The sequence below is a fragment of the Abramis brama genome, assembly GCF_963993115.1.
Source record: "Abramis brama genome assembly, chromosome: 3".
In the NCBI taxonomy this organism is placed as follows: Eukaryota; Metazoa; Chordata; class Actinopteri; order Cypriniformes; family Leuciscidae; genus Abramis; species Abramis brama.
In genome coordinates this window covers 45,832,922-45,852,513 of record NC_139965.1, presented here as the reverse complement: position 1 = coordinate 45,852,513, position 19,592 = coordinate 45,832,922, and positions in this window count along the sequence as shown.

Genomic DNA, 19,592 nt, shown 5'->3' with positions numbered 1-19,592 from the left:
GCCATATAGATGTCCATATCTGACATTTTGAACTTATTTGTGGTCAAAGTGTCCTAAAAAAAATTCAAACTATATAAAGTTATAGACTCCTTCTGATATAAAAAGATTCCTCAATCTTGAACTTTGCATTCTCACTCCTAGACTACTTCTGATGGTTCATAAGCCACATATAGAATTCCATATTTGACCTATTGAACTTATTTCTGGTCAAATGGTCCTCAAAGGGTTTCTTATTATGTTAATTTAGCCATACAGAGGTTCCTATTTGAACTACTGAACACATTTTTGGCCAAAGAGTCTTTGAACATTAACTTTCTATGCTTATTGACTTCTCTTAATAATACATTAGCCATACAAAAGTCCATATTTAACCTACTAACATATTTCTGGTCAAAGAGTCCCTGATCTTGACCTTTCTGTACATGCTCATTGACAGCTTCCGATGTTTCATCAGCCTGAAAGATGTCCATACTTGACCCATTAAATATATTTCTGACCATAGAGTCCTCGATCTTGAACTTTCTAAACATACTTGTAGACTTGTTCATTTATGTATCTTCTATCCGATCTGCTATCCAATGTATTTGAACAGTAGTTCAAATTTTATATTTTGAACATATTTCTAGACATGAGACCTTGAACTTTAAATTTCTAGACTAATTGCTCTTCTGATGTTTCATCAGCCATACAGTATAGTTCAAATTTGACCTATTGAACATTTCTATAACCAAAGTGTCCTCGATCTTGATCGTTCTATACATAATCATTGGCTTGTTCTGATGTTTCATCATTGAGACAGAAGTCAATTATTGACCTACTGAACATATTTCTGGCAAAAGAATCATCAAAGTTTAACTCACTGTTCCTTCTCCTAGACTATTTTTGATTTTACATCCACCATACAGTAGTCCATATTTGACCAAGAGAACATATTTCTGGCCAAAAGAGTCGTCAAAAGGTATGTTTATATGCATTCTCATCGACTACTTTTGATGTTAAATCAACCATATTGTTAGTCCAAATTTGACCCATTGAACATATATCTGGCCAAAGAGACCTAGAACTTTAATTATCTATACATAATTACTATCTCCTTCTGATTTTTCATCACCCAAGCTATTATCCATATTTGACAATTGAACATATTTCTGGCTGGAAGAGTCCTTGATCTTTCTATACATACTCATAGACGCTTTCAGATAGTACTTCAGCCAAAAAATGATCCATAATTGACTACTAAACTCATTTCTGAGCGATGGGTTTATAATCTTGATTTCTCTATACATTGACTCCTTCTGATGTTACAATAGCAAAACATTATTGTATTGTATTGTATCAATATGACCTATTAAACCTATTTCTGACCAATGAGTCTAACATTTTTCAATACATACTCAATGACTCCTGATTTTACAACAGCAATATAGTATTTCAAAATTTAATCAATTGAACATATTTCTGGCCAAAGAGACCTTGATCTTATTCTTTCTATACATACTCCTTCTGATGTTTCATCAGCCAGATAATTGTCCACAATTGACCTACTGAACATTTTTCTGCCCGAAGAGTCTATGAACTTGAACTTTCTATACATAATCATTTACTTCTGATGTTTCTTCAGCCATACAGAAGTCCAGATTTGACATGTTTAACATATTTCTGACCAAAGAGTCTTTGATCTTGAACTTTCTATTCATAATTATAGACTCTTTCAGAAAGTACATCGGACAGACAATTGTCCATATTAATTATTAAACATATTTCTGGCCAACAAGTCCATGAACTTGAACTAATACATGCTAATTGACTCCTTTTAGTGTTTCATCAGCCAGACATTAGTCCATAATTGACCTACTGAACATATTGCTGCCCGAGGAGTCTTGAACTTGAACTTTCTATATAGGCTCATTGACTCCTTCTGATGTTTCACAAGCAGACAATAGTCCATAATTGACCCTCTGAACATATTTATAGTAAAAGAGTCCTCTGTCTTGAACTTTCTATAGATTCTCAGTGACTCCATATAGATAATTGACCCACTGAACATATTTCTACCTGAAGAGTCTTTGAACTTGAACTTTCTATTCATAATCTTCTTCCTCAATCTTCATTGACTTCTGATTCATCAGCCAGACAGCAGTCCATATTTGACCCACTAAACATATTTCTGGCAAAAGAGTCCTCGATCTTGAACCTTTTAAACATACTCATAGACTCTTTCTGGTGTTTCATCAGCCATGCAGTAGTTCTGATTTGACATAATGAACATATTTCTGACCGAAGAGTCCTCGATCTTGAACTTTCTATTCATACTTATAGACTCTTTCAGATAGTACATCGGCCAGACAATTGTAGATATTGACTATTGAAGTAAAAGAGTTCTCGATCTTGAACTTTCTATACATTCTCAGTGATTCCTTATTTTGTTTCTTTAGCCATACAGAAGTCCAGATTTGACATGTTGAACATATTTCTGACTTGAAAATTTTGTACATGCTAATTGACTCCTTTTAGTGTTTCATCAGCCAGACAGTAGTCAATAATGGACCTACTGAAAATATTTCTGGTAAAAGAGTCCTCGATTTTGAACTTTCTATACATTCTCAGTGACGCCTTATTTTGTTTCTTTAGCCATAAAGTAGTTCAGATTTAACATGCTGAACATATTTCTGACTGAAGAGTCCTTGATCTTGAACTTTCTATTCACACTTATAGACTCCTTCAGATAGTACATCGGCCAGACAACTGTCCGTAATGACTTTTTTTTTCTTTTCTGGCCAACGAGTCTATGTACTTGAACTTTCTATACATGCTCATTGACTCCTTTTAGTGCTTCATCAGCCAGAGAGTACTCCATAATTTACCTACTGAAAATATTTCTGGTAAAAGAGTCCTCGATTTTGAACTTTCTTTACAAGCTCATTGACTCCTTCTGATGTTTCATCAGCCAGACAATTGTTCATAACTGACCTACTGAACATATTTCTAGTAAAAGAGTCCTCGATCTTGAACATTCTATACATGCTCATTGACTCCTTATGCTGTTTCTTTCTATACATACTCGTTTACTCCATCTGATGTTACATCAGCCATAAAGAAGTCCATAACTGACCCAAGGGACATATTTGTGGCCAATCTTGAACTTTCTATACATACTTGTACATGTACATACATGTAAAATTATAGACTCCATCTGATGATAAATCAGACCAAAAGAGGTCAAATTTTGACTCTTGAGTCAATATGTATAGAGAGTTAATGTTCAATGATTCTTTGGCCAAAAATATATTCAGAGGGTCACATACCTGTTAAAGTGATGTATCATCAGAAGAAGTCTATGAGTATTTAGTAAGTTAACTTGTGAGGACCTTTTTGCCAAAAATATTTTCTATTCGCCAGATATGGACATCTATATAGCTAATGAAGAATCAGAAAAAGTCAACGAGGTATATATGGAAAGGTTAAGTTTCGAGTACTCCTTGGCCAGAAAAAAATTCAGTATGTCAAATATGGACTTTTGTCAGGATGATATAACATCCGAAGATATCAATCTGAATGTATAGTGTTAATCATTTAGGACTCTTTGGTCAGAAATATGTTCAGTAGGTCAAAAGGGGACCTCTGAATAGCTGATTTATCATCAGAAAGAGTCTATAACTTTATATAGTTTAAAAACTTTTGATGACCAGAAATAAGTTCAAAAGGTCAGATATGGACATCTATTTGGCTTATGTAACATTAGAAGGAGTCTATGAGTATGTATAGAAAGGTCAAGATCGAGAACTCTATGGCCATAAATATATTCCTTGGGTCAAATATGGACTTCTGTATGGCTGATTTAACATCAGAAGGAGTCTATGAGTTTCTAAGAGTAAAAAGCATTTTGAGGATTCTTTGGCCAATAACATGTTAAATCAGTCAAATATGGCTACAGTCTGGCTGATGCAACATCACGAGAAGTCTTTATGGTAGAAGAAATATAAATAGTAAGGTAAATGTTCAAGGTCTCTGGCTAGAAATATATTCAGAAGGTCAAATATGGACTTCTGTATGGCTGATTTAACATCAGAAGGAGTCTATACATTTATGATAGACAAAATCCTTTTGAGAACTCTTTGGTCAATTTTTTTTTCAATCAGTCAAATATGGACTACTGTCTGCCTGATTTTACATTACGAGAAGTCAGTCTATATGTAGAGTGAGTTTATGTTCACGGACTCTGGCCAGAAATATGTTCAGTAGGTCAAAAATAGACTACTGGCTGGTTAATATAACATCACAAGAAGTCAATCTGTAGTATAGCAAGATAATGTTCAAGAACTCTTTGGCCAGAAATATGTTCAGTAGGTCAAAAGGGACCCTCTTTATAGCTGATTTATCTTCAAAAGGAGTCTATAACTTTATATAGTTTGAAAAATTTTGAGGCCACTTTGACCACAAATAAGTTCAAAAGGTCAGATATGGACATCTATGTGGCTTATGAAGCATCAGAAGGAGTCTATGAGTATGTATAGAAAGCATAAGATCAGGACTCTTTGGCCAGAAATATGTTCAGGAGGTCAAAAGGGGACCTCTGTATAGCTGATTTATCATCAAAAGGAGTCTATAACTTTATATAGTTTGAATTTTTTTTAGGACACTTTGACCACAAATAAGTTCAAAAGGTCAGATATGGACATCTATGTGGCTTATGAAGCATCAGAAGGAATCTATGAGTATGTATAGAAAGCCCAAGATTGAGGACTCTTTGGCCAGAAATATGTTCAGGAGGTCAAAAGGGGACCTCTGTATAGCTGATTTATCATCAAAAGGAGTCTATAACTTTATATAGTTTGAATTTTTTTTAGGACACTTTGACCACAAATAAGTTCAAAAGGTCAGATATGGACATCTATATGTCTTATGAAGCATCAGAAGGAGTCTATGAGTATGTATAGAAAGCATAAGATCAGGACTCTTTGGCCAGAAATATGTTCTGGAGGCCAAAAGGGGCCCTCTGTATAGCTGATTTATCATCAAAAGGAGTCTATAACTTTATATAGTTAGAATTTTTTTTAGGACACTTTGACCACAAATAAGTTCAAAAGGTCAGATATGGACATCTATATGGCTTATGAAGCATCAGAAGGAGTCTATGAGTATGTATAGAAAGCATAAGATCGAGGACTCTTTGGCCAGAAATATGTTCTGGAGGTCAAAAGGGGCCCTCTGTATAGCTGATTTATCATCAAAAGGAGTCTATAACTTTATGTAGTTTGAAAAATTTTAGGACACTTTGACCACAAATAAGTTCAACAGGTCAGATATGGACATCTATATGGCTTATGAAGCATCAGAAGGAGTCTATGAGTATGTATAGAAAGCCCAAGATCGAGGACTCTTTTGCCAGTAAAATGTTCAGGAGGTCAAAAGGGGAACTCTGTATAGCTGATTTATCATCAAAAGGAGTCTATAACTTTATATAGTTTGAAGAATTTTGAGGACACTTTGACCACAAATAAGTTCAAAAGGTCAGATATGGACATCTATATGGCTTATGAAGCATCAGAAGGAGTCTATGAGTATGTATAGAAAACGCAAGATCGAGGACTTCTTGGCCAGAAATATGTTCAGGAGGTCAAAAGGGGCCCTCTGTATAGCTGATTTATCATAAAAAGAAGTCTATAACTTTCTATAGTTTGAAAAAATGTTAGGACACTTTGACCACAAATAAGTTCAAAAGGTCAGATATGGAGATCTATATGGCTTATGAAGCATCAAAAGGAGTCTATGAGTATGTATAGAAAGCCCAAGATCAAGGACTCTTTGGCCAGAAATATGTTCAGGAGGTCAAAAGGGGACCTCTGTATAGCTGATTTATCATCAAAAGGAGTCTATAACTTTATATAGTTTGAAAAAATGTTAGGACACTTTGACCACAAATAAGTTCAAAAGGTCAGATATGGACATCTATATGGCTTATGAAGCATCAGAAGGAGTCTATGAGTATGTATAGAAAGCCCAAGAACGAGGACTCTTTGGCCAGAAATATGTTCAGGAGGTCAAAAGGGGCCCTCTGTATAGCTGATTTATCATCAAAAGGAGTCTATAACTTTATATAGTTTGATTTTTTTTAGGACACTTTGACCACAAATAAGTTCAAATGGTCAGATATGGACATCTATATGGCTTATGAAGCATCAGAAGGAGTCTATGAGTATGTATAGAAAGCCCAAGATCGAGGACTCTTTGGCCAGAAATATGTTCAGGAGGTCAAAAGGGGCCCTCTGTATAGCTGATTTATCATCAAAAGGAGTCTATAACTTTATATAGTTTGATTTTTTTTAGGACACTTTGACCACAAATAAGTTCAAAAGGTCAGATATGGACATCTATATGGCTTATGAAGCATCAGAAGGAGTCTATGAGTATGTACAGAAAGCCCAAGATCGAGGACTCTTTGGCCAGAAATATGTTCAGGAGGTCAAAAGGGGACCTCTGTATAGCTGACTTATCATCAAAAGGAGTCTATAACTTTATATAGTTTGAAAAATTCTAGGACACTTTGACCACAAATAAGTTCAACAGGTCAGATATGGACATCTATATGGCTTATGAAGCATCAGAAGGAGTCTATGAGTATGTATAGAAAGCATAAGATCGAGGACTCTTTGGCCAGAAATATGTTCTGGAGGTCAAAAGGGACCCTCTGTATAGCTGATTTATCATCAAAAGGAGTCTATAACTTTCTGTAGTTTGAAAAATTTTGAGGCCACTTTGACCACAAATAAGTTCAAAAGGTCAGATACGGACATCTATATGGCTTATGAAGCATCAGAAGGAATATATGAGTATGTATAGAAAGCCCAAGATCGAGGACTCGTTGGCCAGAAACATGTTCTGGAGGTCAAAAGGGGACCTCTTTATAGCTGATTTATCATCAAAAGGAGTCTATAACTTTAGTTGGTTTGAAAAATGTTTAGGACACTTTGACCACAAATGAGTTCAAAAGGTCAGATATGGACATCTATATGGCTTATGAAGCATCAGAAGTAGTCTATGAGTATGTATATAAAGCTCAAGATCAAGGACTCTTTGGCCAGAAATATGTTCTGGAGGTCAGAAGGGGCCCTCTGTATAGCTGATTTATCATCAAAAGGAGTCTATAACTTTATATAGTTTGAATTTTTTTTAGGACACTTTGACCACAAATAAGTCCAAAAGGTCAGATATGGACATCTATATGGCTTATGAAGCATCAGAAGGAGTCTATGAGTATGTATAGAAATCCCAAGATCGAGGACTCTTTGGCCAGAAATATGTTCAGGAGGTCAAAAGGGGACCTCTGTATAGCTGATTTATCATCAAAAGGAGTCTATAACTTTATATAGTTTGAATTTTTTTTAGGACACTTTGACCACAAATAAGTTCAAAAGGTCAGATATGGACATCTATATGGCTTATGAAGCATCAGAAGGAATCTATGAGTATGTATAGAAAGCCCAAGATTGAGGACTCTTTGGCCAGAAACATGTTCACGAGGTCAAAAGGGGACCTCTTTATAGCTGATTTATCATCAAAAGGAGTCTATGACTTTCTACAGTTTGAAAAATTTTGAGGACACTTTGACCAAAAATAAGTTCAAAAGGTCAGATATGGACATCTATATGGCTTATGAAGCATCAGAAGGAGTCTATGAGTATGTATAGAAAGCATAAGATCGAGGACTCTTTGGCCAGAAAAATGTTCTGGAGGTCAAAAGGGGCCCTCTGTATAGCTGATTTATCATCAAAAGGAGTCTATAACCTTATGTAGTTTGAAAAATTTTAGGACACTTTGACCACAAATAAGTTCAACAGGTCAGATATGGACATCTATATGGCTTATGAAGCATCAGAAGGAGTCTATGAGTATGTATAGAAAGCCCAAGATCAAGGACTCTTTTGCCAGTAAAATGTTCAGGAGGTCAAAAGGGGAACTCTGTATAGCTGATTTATCATCAAAAGGAGTCTATAACTTTATATAGTTTGAAGAATTTTGAGGACACTTTGACCACAAATGAGTTCAAAAGGTCAGATATGGACATCTATATGGCTTATGAAGCATCAGAAGGAGTCTATGAGTATGTATAGAAAACGCAAGATCGAGGACTTCTTGGCCAGAAATATGTTCAGGAGGTCAAAAGGGGCCCTCTGTATAGCTGATTTATCATAAAAAGAAGTCTATAACTTTCTATAGTTTGAAAAAATGTTAGGACACTTTGACCACAAATAAGTTCAAAAGGTCAGATATGGACATCTATATGGCTTATGAAGCATCAAAAGGAGTCTATGAGTATGTATAGAAAGCCCAAGATCAAGGACTCTTTGGCCAGAAATATGTTCAGGAGGTCAAAAGGGGACCTCTGTATAGCTGATTTATCATCAAAAGGAGTCTATAACTTTATATAGTTTGAAAAAATGTTAGGACACTTTGACCACAAATAAGTTCAAAAGGTCAGATATGGACATCTATATGGCTTATGAAGCATCAGAAGGAGTCTATGAGTATGTATAGAAAGCCCAAGAACGAGGACTCTTTGGCCAGAAATATGTTCAGGAGGTCAAAAGGGGCCCTCTGTATAGCTGATTTATCATCAAAAGGAGTCTATAACTTTATATAGTTTGATTTTTTTTAGGACGCTTTGACCACAAATAAGTACAAAAGGTCAGATATGGACATCTATATGGCTTATGAAGCATCAGAAGGAGTCTATGAGTATGTATAGAAAGCCCAAGATCGAGGACTCTTTGGCCAGAAATATGTTCAGGAGGTCAAAAGGGGACCTCTGTATAGCTGACTTATCATCAAAAGGAGTCTATAACTTTATATAGTTTGACAAATTTTAGGACACTTTGACCACAAATAAGTTCAACAGGTCAGATATGGACATCTATATGGCTTATGAAGCATCAGAAGGAGTCTATGAGTATGTATAGAAAGCATAAGATCGAGGACTCTTTGGCCAGAAATATGTTCTGGAGGTCAAAAGGGACCCTCTGTATAGCTGATTTATCATCAAAAGGAGTCTATAACTTTCTACAGTTTGAAAAAATTTTAAGCCACTTTGACCACAAATAAGTTCAAAAGGTCAGATATGGACATCTTTATGGCTTATGAAGCATCAGAAGGAATATATGAGTATGTATAGAAAGCCCAAGATTGAGGACTCGTTGGCCAGAAACATGTTCTGGAGGTCAAAAGGTGACCTCTTTATAGCTGATTTATCATCAAAAGGAGTCTATAACTTTAGTTGGTTTGAAAAATGTTTAGGACACTTTGACCACAAATGAGTTCAAAAGGTCAGATATGGACATCTATATGGCTTATGAAGCATCAGAAGGAGTCTATGAGTATGTATAGAAAGCGCAAGATCGAGGACTTCTTGGCCAGAAATATGTTCAGGAGGTCAAAAGGGGCCCTCTGTATAGCTGATTTATCATAAAAAGAAGTCTATAACTTTCTATAGTTTGAAAAAATGTTAGGACACTTTGACCACAAATAAGTTCAAAAGGTCAGATATGGACATCTATATGGCTTATGAAGCATCAAAAGGAGTCTATGAGTATGTATAGAAAGCCCAAGATCAAGGACTCTTTGGCCAGAAATATGTTCAGGAGGTCAAAAGGGGACCTCTGTATAGCTGATTTATCATCAAAAGGAGTCTATAACTTTATATAGTTTGAAAAAATGTTAGGACACTTTGACCACAAATAAGTTCAAAAGGTCAGATATGGACATCTATATGGCTTATGAAGCATCAGAAGGAGTCTATGAGTATGTATAGAAAGCATAAGATCGAGGACTCTTTGGCCAGAAATATGTTCTGGAGGTCAAAAGGGACCCTCTGTATAGCTGATTTATCATCAAAAGGAGTCTATAACTTTCTATAGTTTGAAAAATTTTGAGGCCACTTTGACCACAAATAAGTTCAAAAGGTCAGATATGGACATCTATATTGCTTATGAAGCATCATAAGGAATCTATGAGTATGTATAGAAAGCCCAAGATTGAGGACTCGTTGGCCAGAAACATGTTCAGGAGGTCAAAAGGGGACCACTTTATAGCTGATTTATCATCAAAAGGAGTCTACAAATTTATTTGGTTTGAAAATTTTTTAGGACACTTTGACCACAAATAAGTTCAAAAGGTCAGATATGGACATCTATATGGCTTATGAAGCATCAGAAGGAGTCTATGAGTATGTATAGAATGCATAAGATCGAGGACTCTTTGGTTCTGGAGGTCAAAAGGGGCCCTCTGTATAGCTGATTTATCATCAAAAGGAGTCTATAACTTTATGTAGTTTGAAAAATTTTAGGACACTTTGACCACAAATAAGTTCAAAAGGTCAGATATGGACATCTATATGGCTTATGAAGCATCAGAAGGAGTCTATGAGTATGTATAGAAAGCCCAAGATCGAGGACTCTTTTACCAGAAAAATGTTTAGGAGGTCAAAAGGGGACCTCTGTATAGCTGATTTATCATCAAAAGGAGTCTATAACTTTATATAGTTTGAAGAATTTTGAGGACACTTTGACCACAAATAAGTTCAAAAGGTCAGATATGGACATCTATATGGCTTATAAAGCATCAGGAGGAGTCTATGAGTATGTATAGAAAGCCCAAGATCGAGGACTCTTTGGCCAGAAATATGTTCAGGAGGTCAAAAGGGGACCTCTGTATAGCTGATTTATCATCAAAAGGAGTCTATAACTTTCTATAGTTTGAAAAAATGTTATGACACTTTGACCACAAATAAGTTCAAAAGGTCAGATATGGACATCTATATGGCTTATGAAGCATCAGAAGGAGTCTATGAGTATGTATAGAAAACGCAAGATCGAGGACTCTTTGGCCAGAAATATGTTCAGGAGGTCAAAAGGGGACCTCTGTATAGCTGATTTATCATCAAAAAGAGTCTATAACTTTCTATAGTTTGAAAAATTTTGAGGACACTTTGACCACAAATAAGTTCAAAAGGTCAGATATGGACATCTATATGGCTTATGAAGCATCAGAAGGAGTCTATGAGTATGTATAGAAAGCCCAAGATCGAGGACTCTTTGGCCAGAAATATGTTCAGGAGGTCAAAAGGGACCCTCTGTATAGCTGATTTATCATCAAAAGGAGTCTATAACTTTCTATAGTTTGAAAAATTTTAGGACACTTTGACCACAAATAAGTTCAACAGGTCAGATATGGACATCTATATGGCTTATGAAGCATCAGAAGGAGTCTATGAGTATGTATAGAAAACATAAGATCGAGGACTCTTTGGCCAGAAATATGTTCTGGAGGTCAAAAGGGACCCTCTGTATAGCTGATTTATCATCAAAAGGAGTCTATAACTTTCTATAGTTTGAAAAATTTTGAGGCCACTTTGACCACTAATAAGTTCAAAAGGTCAGATATGGACATCTATATGGCTTATGAAGCATCAGAAGGAGTCTATGAGTATGTATAGAAAGCCCAAGATCAAGGACTCTTTTACCAGAAAAATGTTTAGGAGGTCAAAAGGGGACCTCTGTATAGCTGATTTATCATCAAAAGGAGTCTATAACTTTATATAGTTTGAAGAATTTTGAGGACACTTTGACCACAAATAAGTTCAAAAGGTCAGACATGGACATCTATATGGCTTATGAAGCATCAGGAGGAGTCTATGAGTATGTATAGAAAGCCCAAGATCGAGGACTCTTTGGCCAGAAATATGTTCAGGAGGTCAAAAGGGGACCTCTGTATAGCTGATTTATCATCAAAAGGAGTCTATAACTTTCTATAGTTTGAAAAAATGTTATGACACTTTGACCACAAATAAGTTCAAAAGGTCAGATATGGACATCTATATGGCTTATGAAGCATCAGAAGGAGTCTATGAGTATGTATAGAAAACGCAAGATCGAGGACTCTTTGGCCAGAAATATGTTCAGGAGGTCAAAAGGGGACCTCTGTATAGCTGATTTATCATCAAAAAGAGTCTATAACTTTCTATAGTTTGAAAAATTTTGAGGACACTTTGACCACAAATAAGTTCAAAAGGTCAGATATGGACATCTATATGGCTTATGAAGCAGCAGCAGGAGTCTATGAGTATGTATAGAAAGTCCAAGATCGAGGACTCTTTTGCCAGAAAAATGTTCAGGAGGTCAAAAGGGGACCTCTGTATAGCTGATTTATCATCAAAAGGAGTCTATAACTTTATATAGTTTGAAGAATTTTGAGGACACTTTGACCACAAATAAGTTCAAAAGGTCAGATATGGACATCTATATGGCTTATGAAGCATCAGAAGGAGTCTATGAGTATGTATAGAAAGCCCAAGATCGAGGACTCTTTGGCCAGAAATATGATCTGGAGGTCAAAAGGGACCCTCTGTATAGCTGATTTATCATCAAAAGGAGTCTATAACTTTCTATAGTTTGAAAAATTTTGAGGCCACTTTGACCACAAATAAGTTCAAAAGGTCAGATATGGACATCTATATGGCTTATGAAGCATCAGAAGGAATCTATGAGTATGTATAGAAAGCCCAAGATTGAGGACTCGTTGGCCAGAAACATGTTCAGGAGGTCAAAACGGGACCTCTGTATAGCTGATTTATCATCAAAAGGAGTCTATAACTTTATGTAGTTTGAAAAATTTTAGGACACTTTGACCACAAATAAGTTCAACAGGTCAGATATGGACATCTATATGGCTTATGAAGCATCAGAAGGAGTCTATGAGTATGTATAGAAAGCCCAAGATCGAGGACTCTTTTGCCAGAAAAATGTTCAGGAGGTCAAAAGGGGACCTCTGTATAGCTGATTTATCATCAAAAGGAGTCTATAACTTTATATAGTTTGAAGAATTTTGAGGACACTTTGACCACAAATAAGTTCAAAAGGTCAGATATGGACATCTATATGGCTTATGAAGCATCAGAAGGAGTCTATGAGTATGTATAGAAAGCCCAAGATCGAGGACTCTTTGGCCAGAAATATGTTCAGGAGGTCAAAAGGGGCCCTCTGTGTAGCTGATTTATCATCAAAAGGAGTCTATAACTTTATATAGTTTGATTTTTTTTTAGGACACTTTGACCACAAATAAGTTCAAAAGGACAGATATGGACATCTATATGGCTTATGAAGCATCAGAAGGAGTCTATGAGTATGTATAGAAAATGCAAGATCGAGGACTCTTTGGCCAGAAATATGTTCAGGAGGTCAAAAGGGGCCCTCTGTATAGCTGATTTATCATCAAAAGGAGTCTATAACTTTATATAGTTTGAATTTTTTTTAGGACACTTTGACCACAAATAAGTTCAAAAGGTCAGATATGGACATCTATATGGCTTATGAAGCATCAGAAGGAGTATATGAGTATGTATAGAAAGCCCAAGATCGAGGACTCTTTGGCCAGAAATATGTTCAATAGGTCAAAAGGGGCCCTCTGTATAGCTGATTTATCATCAAAAGGAGTCTATAACTTTATGTAGTTTGAAAAATTTTAGGACACTTTGACCACAAATAAGTTCAACAGGTCAGATATGGACATCTATATGGCTTATGAAGCATCAGAAGGAGTCTATGAGTATGTATAGAAAGCCCAAGATCGAGGACTCTTTTGCCAGAAATATGTTCAGGAGGTCAAAAGGGGACCTCTTTATAGCTGATTTATCATCAAAAGGAGTCTATAAATTTATTTGAATTGAAAATGTTTTAGGACACTTTGACCACAAATAAGTTCAAAAGGTCAGATATGAACATCTATATGGCTTATGAAGCATGAGAAGGAGTCTATGAGTATGTATAGAAAGCCCAAGATCGAGGACTCTTTGGCCAGAAATATGTTCAGGAGGTCAAAGGGGGCCCTCTGTATAGCTGATTTATCATCAAAAGGAGTCTATAACTTTCTATAGTTTGAAAACTTTTGAGGACACTTTGACCACAAATAAGTTCAAAAGGTCAGATATGGACGTCTATATGGCTTATGAAGCATCAAGATCGAGGACTCTTTGGCCAGAAATATGTTCAGGAGGTCAAAAGGGGACCTCTGTATAGCTGACTTATCATCAAAAGGAGTCTATAACTTTCTATAGTTTGAAAAAATGTTAGGATACTTTGACCACAAATAAGTTCAAAAGGTCAGATATCGACATCTATATGGCTTATGAAGCATGAGAAGGAGTCTATGAGTATGTATAGAAAGCCCAAGATCGAGGACTCTTTGGCCAGAAATATGTTCAGGAGGTCAAAGGGGGCCCTCTGTATAGCTGATTTATCAGCAAAAGGAGTCTATAACTTTCTATAGTTTGAAAACTTTTGAGGACACTTTGACCACAAATAAGTTCAAAAGGTCAGATATGGACGTCTATATGGCTTATGAAGCATCAAGATCGAGGACTCTTTGGCCAGAAATATGTTCAGGAGGTCAAAAGGGGACCTCTGTATAGCTGACTTATCATCAAAAGGAGTCTATAACTTTCTGTAGTTTGAAAAAATGTTAGGATACTTTGACCACAAATAAGTTCAAAAGGTCAGATATGGACATCTATATGGCTTATGAAGCATCAGAAGGAGTCTATGAGTATGTATAGAAAGCCCAAGATCGAGGACTCTTTGGCCAGAAATATTTTCAGGAGGTCAAAAGGGGACCTCTGTATAGCTGACTTATCATCAAAAGGAGTCTATAACTTTATATAGTTTGAAAAATTTTAGGATACTTTGACCACAAATATGTTCAACAGGTCAGATATGGACATCTATATGGCTTATGAAGCATCAGAAGGAGTCTATGAGTATGTATAGAAAGCCCAAGATTGAGGACTCTTTGGCCAGAAATATGTTCTGGAGGTCAAAAGGGACCCTCTGTATAGCTGATTTATCATCAAAAGGAGTCTATAACTTTCTATAGTTTGAAAAATTTTGAGGCCACTTTGACCACAAATAAGTTCAAAAGGTCAGATATGGACATCTATATGGCTTATGAAGCATCAGAAGGAATATATGAGTATGTATAGAAAGCCCAAGATTGAGGACTCGTTGGCCAGAAACATGTTCTGGAGGTCAAAAGGGGACCTCTTTATAGCTGATTTATCATCAAAAGGAGTCTATAACTTTAGTTGGTTTGAAAAAATGTTAAGACACTTTGACCACAAATAAGTTCAAAAGGTCAGATATGGACATCTATATGGCTTATGAAGCATCAGAAGGAGTCTATGAGTATGTATAGAAAGCCCAAGATCGAGGACTCTTTGGCCAGAATTATGTTCAGGAGGTCAAAAGGGGCCCTCTGTATAGCTGATTTATCATCAAAAGGAGTCTATAACTTTCTATAGTTTGAAAAATTTTGAGGACACTTTGACCACAAATAAGTTCAAAAGGTCAGATATGGACATCTATATGGCTTATGAAGCCTCAGAAGGAATCTATGAGTATGTATAGAAAACCCAACATTGAGAACTCTTTGGCCAGAAACATGTTCAGGAGGTCAAAAGGGGACCTCTTTATAGCTGATTTATCATCAAAAGGAGTCTACAAATTTATTTGCTTTAAAAACATTTTAGGACACTTTGACCACAAATAAGTTCAAAAGGTCAGATATGGACATCTATATGGCTTATGAAGCATCAGAAGGAGTCTATGAGTATGTATAGAAAGCCCAAGATCGAGGACTCTTTGGCCAGAAATATGTTCAGGAGGTCAAAGGGGGCCCTCTGTATAGCTGATTTATCATCAAAAGGAGTCTATAACTTTCTATAGTTTGAAAACTTTTGAGGACACTTTGACCACAAATAAGTTCAAAAGGTCAGATATGGACATCTATATGGCTTATGAAGCATCAGAAGGAGTCTATGAGTATGTATAGAAAGCATAAGATCGAGGACTCTTTGGCCAGAAATATGTTCTGGAGGTCAAAAGGGACCCTCTGTATAGCTGATTTATCATCAAAAGGAGTCTATAACTTTCTATAGTTTGAAAAATTTTGAGGCCACTTTGACCACAAATAAGTTCAAAAGGTCAGATATGGACATCTATATGGCTTATGAAGCATCAGAAGGAATATATGAGTATGTATAGAAAGCCCAAGATTGAGGACTCGTTGGCCAGAAACATGTTCTGGAGGTCAAAAGGGGACCTCTTTATAGCTGATTTATCATCAAAAGGAGTCTATAACTTTAGTTGTTTTGAAAAAATGTTAGGACACTTTGACCACAAATAAGTTCAAAAGGTCAGATATGGACATCTATATGGCTTATGAAGCATCAGAAGGAGTCTATGAGTATGTATAGAAAGCCCAAGATCGACGACTCTTTGGCCAGAAATATGTTCTGTAGGTGAAAAGGGCACCTCTGTATAGCTGATTTATCATCAAAAGGAGTCTATAACTTTCTATAGTTTGAAAAAATGTTAGGACACTTTGACCACAAATAAGTTCAAAAGGTCAGATATGGAAATCTATATGGCTTATGAAGCATCAGAAGGAGTCTATGAGTATGTATAGAAAGCCCAAGATCGAGGACTCTTTGGCCAGAAATATGTTCTGGAGGTCAAAAGGGGACCTCTGTATAGCTGATTTATCATCAAAAGGAGTCTATAACTTTATATAGTTTGAAAAAATGTCAGGACACTTTGACCACAAATAAGTTCAAAAGGTCAGATATGGACATCTATATGGCTTATGAAGCATCAGAAGGAGTCTATGAGTATGTATAGAAAGCCCAATATTGAGGACTCTTTGGCCAGAAACATGTTCAGGAGGTCAAAAGGGGACCTCTGTATAGCTGACTTATCATCAAAAGGAGTCTATAACTTTATATAGTTTGAATTTTTTTTAGGACACTTTGACCAGAAATAAGTTCAAAAGGTCAGATATGGACATCTATATGGCTTATGAAGCATCAGAAGGAGTCTATGAGTATGTATAGAAAGCCCAAGAAAGAGGACTCTTTGGCAAGAAATATTTTCCTTGTGTCAAATATGGAATTCTGTATGTCTGACGTAACATCAGAAAGAGTCAACAAGTATATATGGAAAGGTCAAGTTTCGAGTACTCACTCCTTGGCCAGAAAAAAATTCGGTAGGTCAAATATGGACTTTTGTCAGGATGATATAACATTCGAAGATATCAGTCATCAGTAGTGTTAATCATTTAGGACTCTTTGGCCAGAAATATGTTCAGAAGGTCAAAAGGGGACCTCTGTATAGCTGACTTATCATCAAAAGGAGTCTATAACTTTCTATAGTTTGAAAAAATGTTAGGATACTTTGACCACAAATAAGTTCAAAAGGTCAGATATGGACATCTATATGGCTTATGAAGCATCAGGAGGAGTCTATGAGTATGTATAGAAAGCCCAAGATCGAGGACTCTTTGGCCAGAAATATTTTCAGGAGGTCAAAAGGGGACCTCTGTATAGCTGATTTATCATCAAAAGGAGTCTATAACTTTCTATAGTTTGAAAAAATGTTAGGACACTTTGACCACAAATAAGTTCAAAAGGTCAGATATGGACATCTATATGGCTTATGAAGCATCAGAAGGAGTCTATGAGTATGTATAGAAAGCCCAAGATCAAGGACTCTTTGGCCAGAAATATGTTCATGAGGTCAAAAGGGGACCTCTGTATAGCTGATTTATCATAAAAAGGAGTCTATAACTTTCTATAGTTTGAAAAAATGTTAGGACACTTTGACCACAAATAAGTTCAAAAGGTCAGATATGGACATCTATATGGCTTATGAAGCATCAGAAGGAGTCTATAAGTATGTATAGAAAGCCCAAGATCAAGGACTCTTTGGCCAGAAATATGTTCATGAGGTCAAAAGGGGACCTCCGTATAGCTGATTTATCATAAAAAGGAGTCTATAACTTTCTATAGTTTGAAAAAATGTTAGGACACTTTGACCACAAATAAGTTCAAAAGGTCAGATATGGACATCTATATTGCTTATGAAGCATCAGAAGGAGTCTATGAGTATGTATAGAAAGCCCAAGATCAAGGACTCTTTGGCCAGAAATATGTTCTGGAGGTCAAAAGGGACCCTCTGTATAGCTGACTCATCATCAAAAGGAGTCTATAACTTTATATAGTTTGAATTTTTTTTAGGACACTTTGACTACAAATAAGTTCAAAATGTCAGATATGGAAATCTATATGGCTTATGAAGCACCAGAAGGAGTCTATGAGTATGTATAGAAAGCCCAAGATCGAGGACTCTTTGGCCAGAAATATGTTCAGGAGGTCAAAAGGGGACCTCTGTATAGCTGATTTATCATCAAAAGGAGTCTATAACTTTAGTTGGTTTGAACATTTTTTAGGACACTTTGATCACAAATTAGTTCAAAAGGTCAGATATGGACATCTATATGGCTTATGAAGCATCAGAAGGAGTCTATGAGTATGTATAGAAAGCCCAAGATCGGGGACTCTTTGGCCAGAATTATGTTCAGGGGGTCAAAAGGGGACCTCTTTATAGCTGATTTATCATCAAAAGGAGTCTATAAATTTATTTGGATTGAAAATGTTTTAGGACACTTTGACCACAAATAAGTTCAAAAGGTCAGATATGGACATCTATATGGCTTATGAAGCATGAGAAGGAGTCTATGAGTATGTATAGAAAGCCCAAGATCGAGGACTTTTTGGCCAGAAATATGTTCACTAGGTCAAAAGGGGCCCTCTGTATAGCTGATTTATCATCAAAAGGAGTCTATAACTTTCTATAGTTTGAAAACTTTTGAGGACACTTTGACCACAAATAAGTTCAACAGGTCAGATATGGACATCTATATGGCTTATGAAGCATCAGAAGGAGTCTATGAGTATGTACAGAAAGCATAAGATCGAGGACTCTTTGGCCAGAAATATGTTCTGGAGGTCAAAAGGGGCACTCTGTATAGCTGATTTATCATCAAAAGGAGTCTATAATTTTATATAGTTTGAATTTTTTTTAGGACACTTTGACCACAAATAAGTTCAAAAGGTCAGATTTGGACATCTATATGGCTTATGAAGCATCAGAAGGAGTCTATGAGTATGTATAGAAAGTCCAAGATCGAGGACTCTTTGGCCAGAATTATGTTCAGGAGGTCAAAAGGGGACCTCTTTATAGCTAATTTATCATCAAAAGGAGTCTATAAATTTATTTGGATTGAAAATGTTTTAGGACAGTTTGACCACAAATAAGTTCAAAAGGTCAGATATGGACATATATATGGCTTATGAAGCATGAGAAGGAGTCTATGAGTATGTATAGAAAGCCCAAGATCGAGGACTCTTTGGCCAGAAATATGTTCAGGAGGTCAAAGGGGGCCCTCTGTATAGCTGATTTATCATCAAAAGGAGTCTATAACTTTCTATGGTATGAAAACTTTTGAGGACACTTTGACCACAAATAAGTTCAAAAGGTCAGATATGGATGTCTATATGGCTTATGAAGCATCAAGATCGAGGACTCTTTGGCCAGAAATATGTTCAGGAGGTCAAAAGGGGACCTCTGTATAGCTGACTTATAATCAAAAGGAGTCTATAACTTTATGTAGTTTGAAAAATTTTAGGACACTTTGACCACAAATAAGTTCAA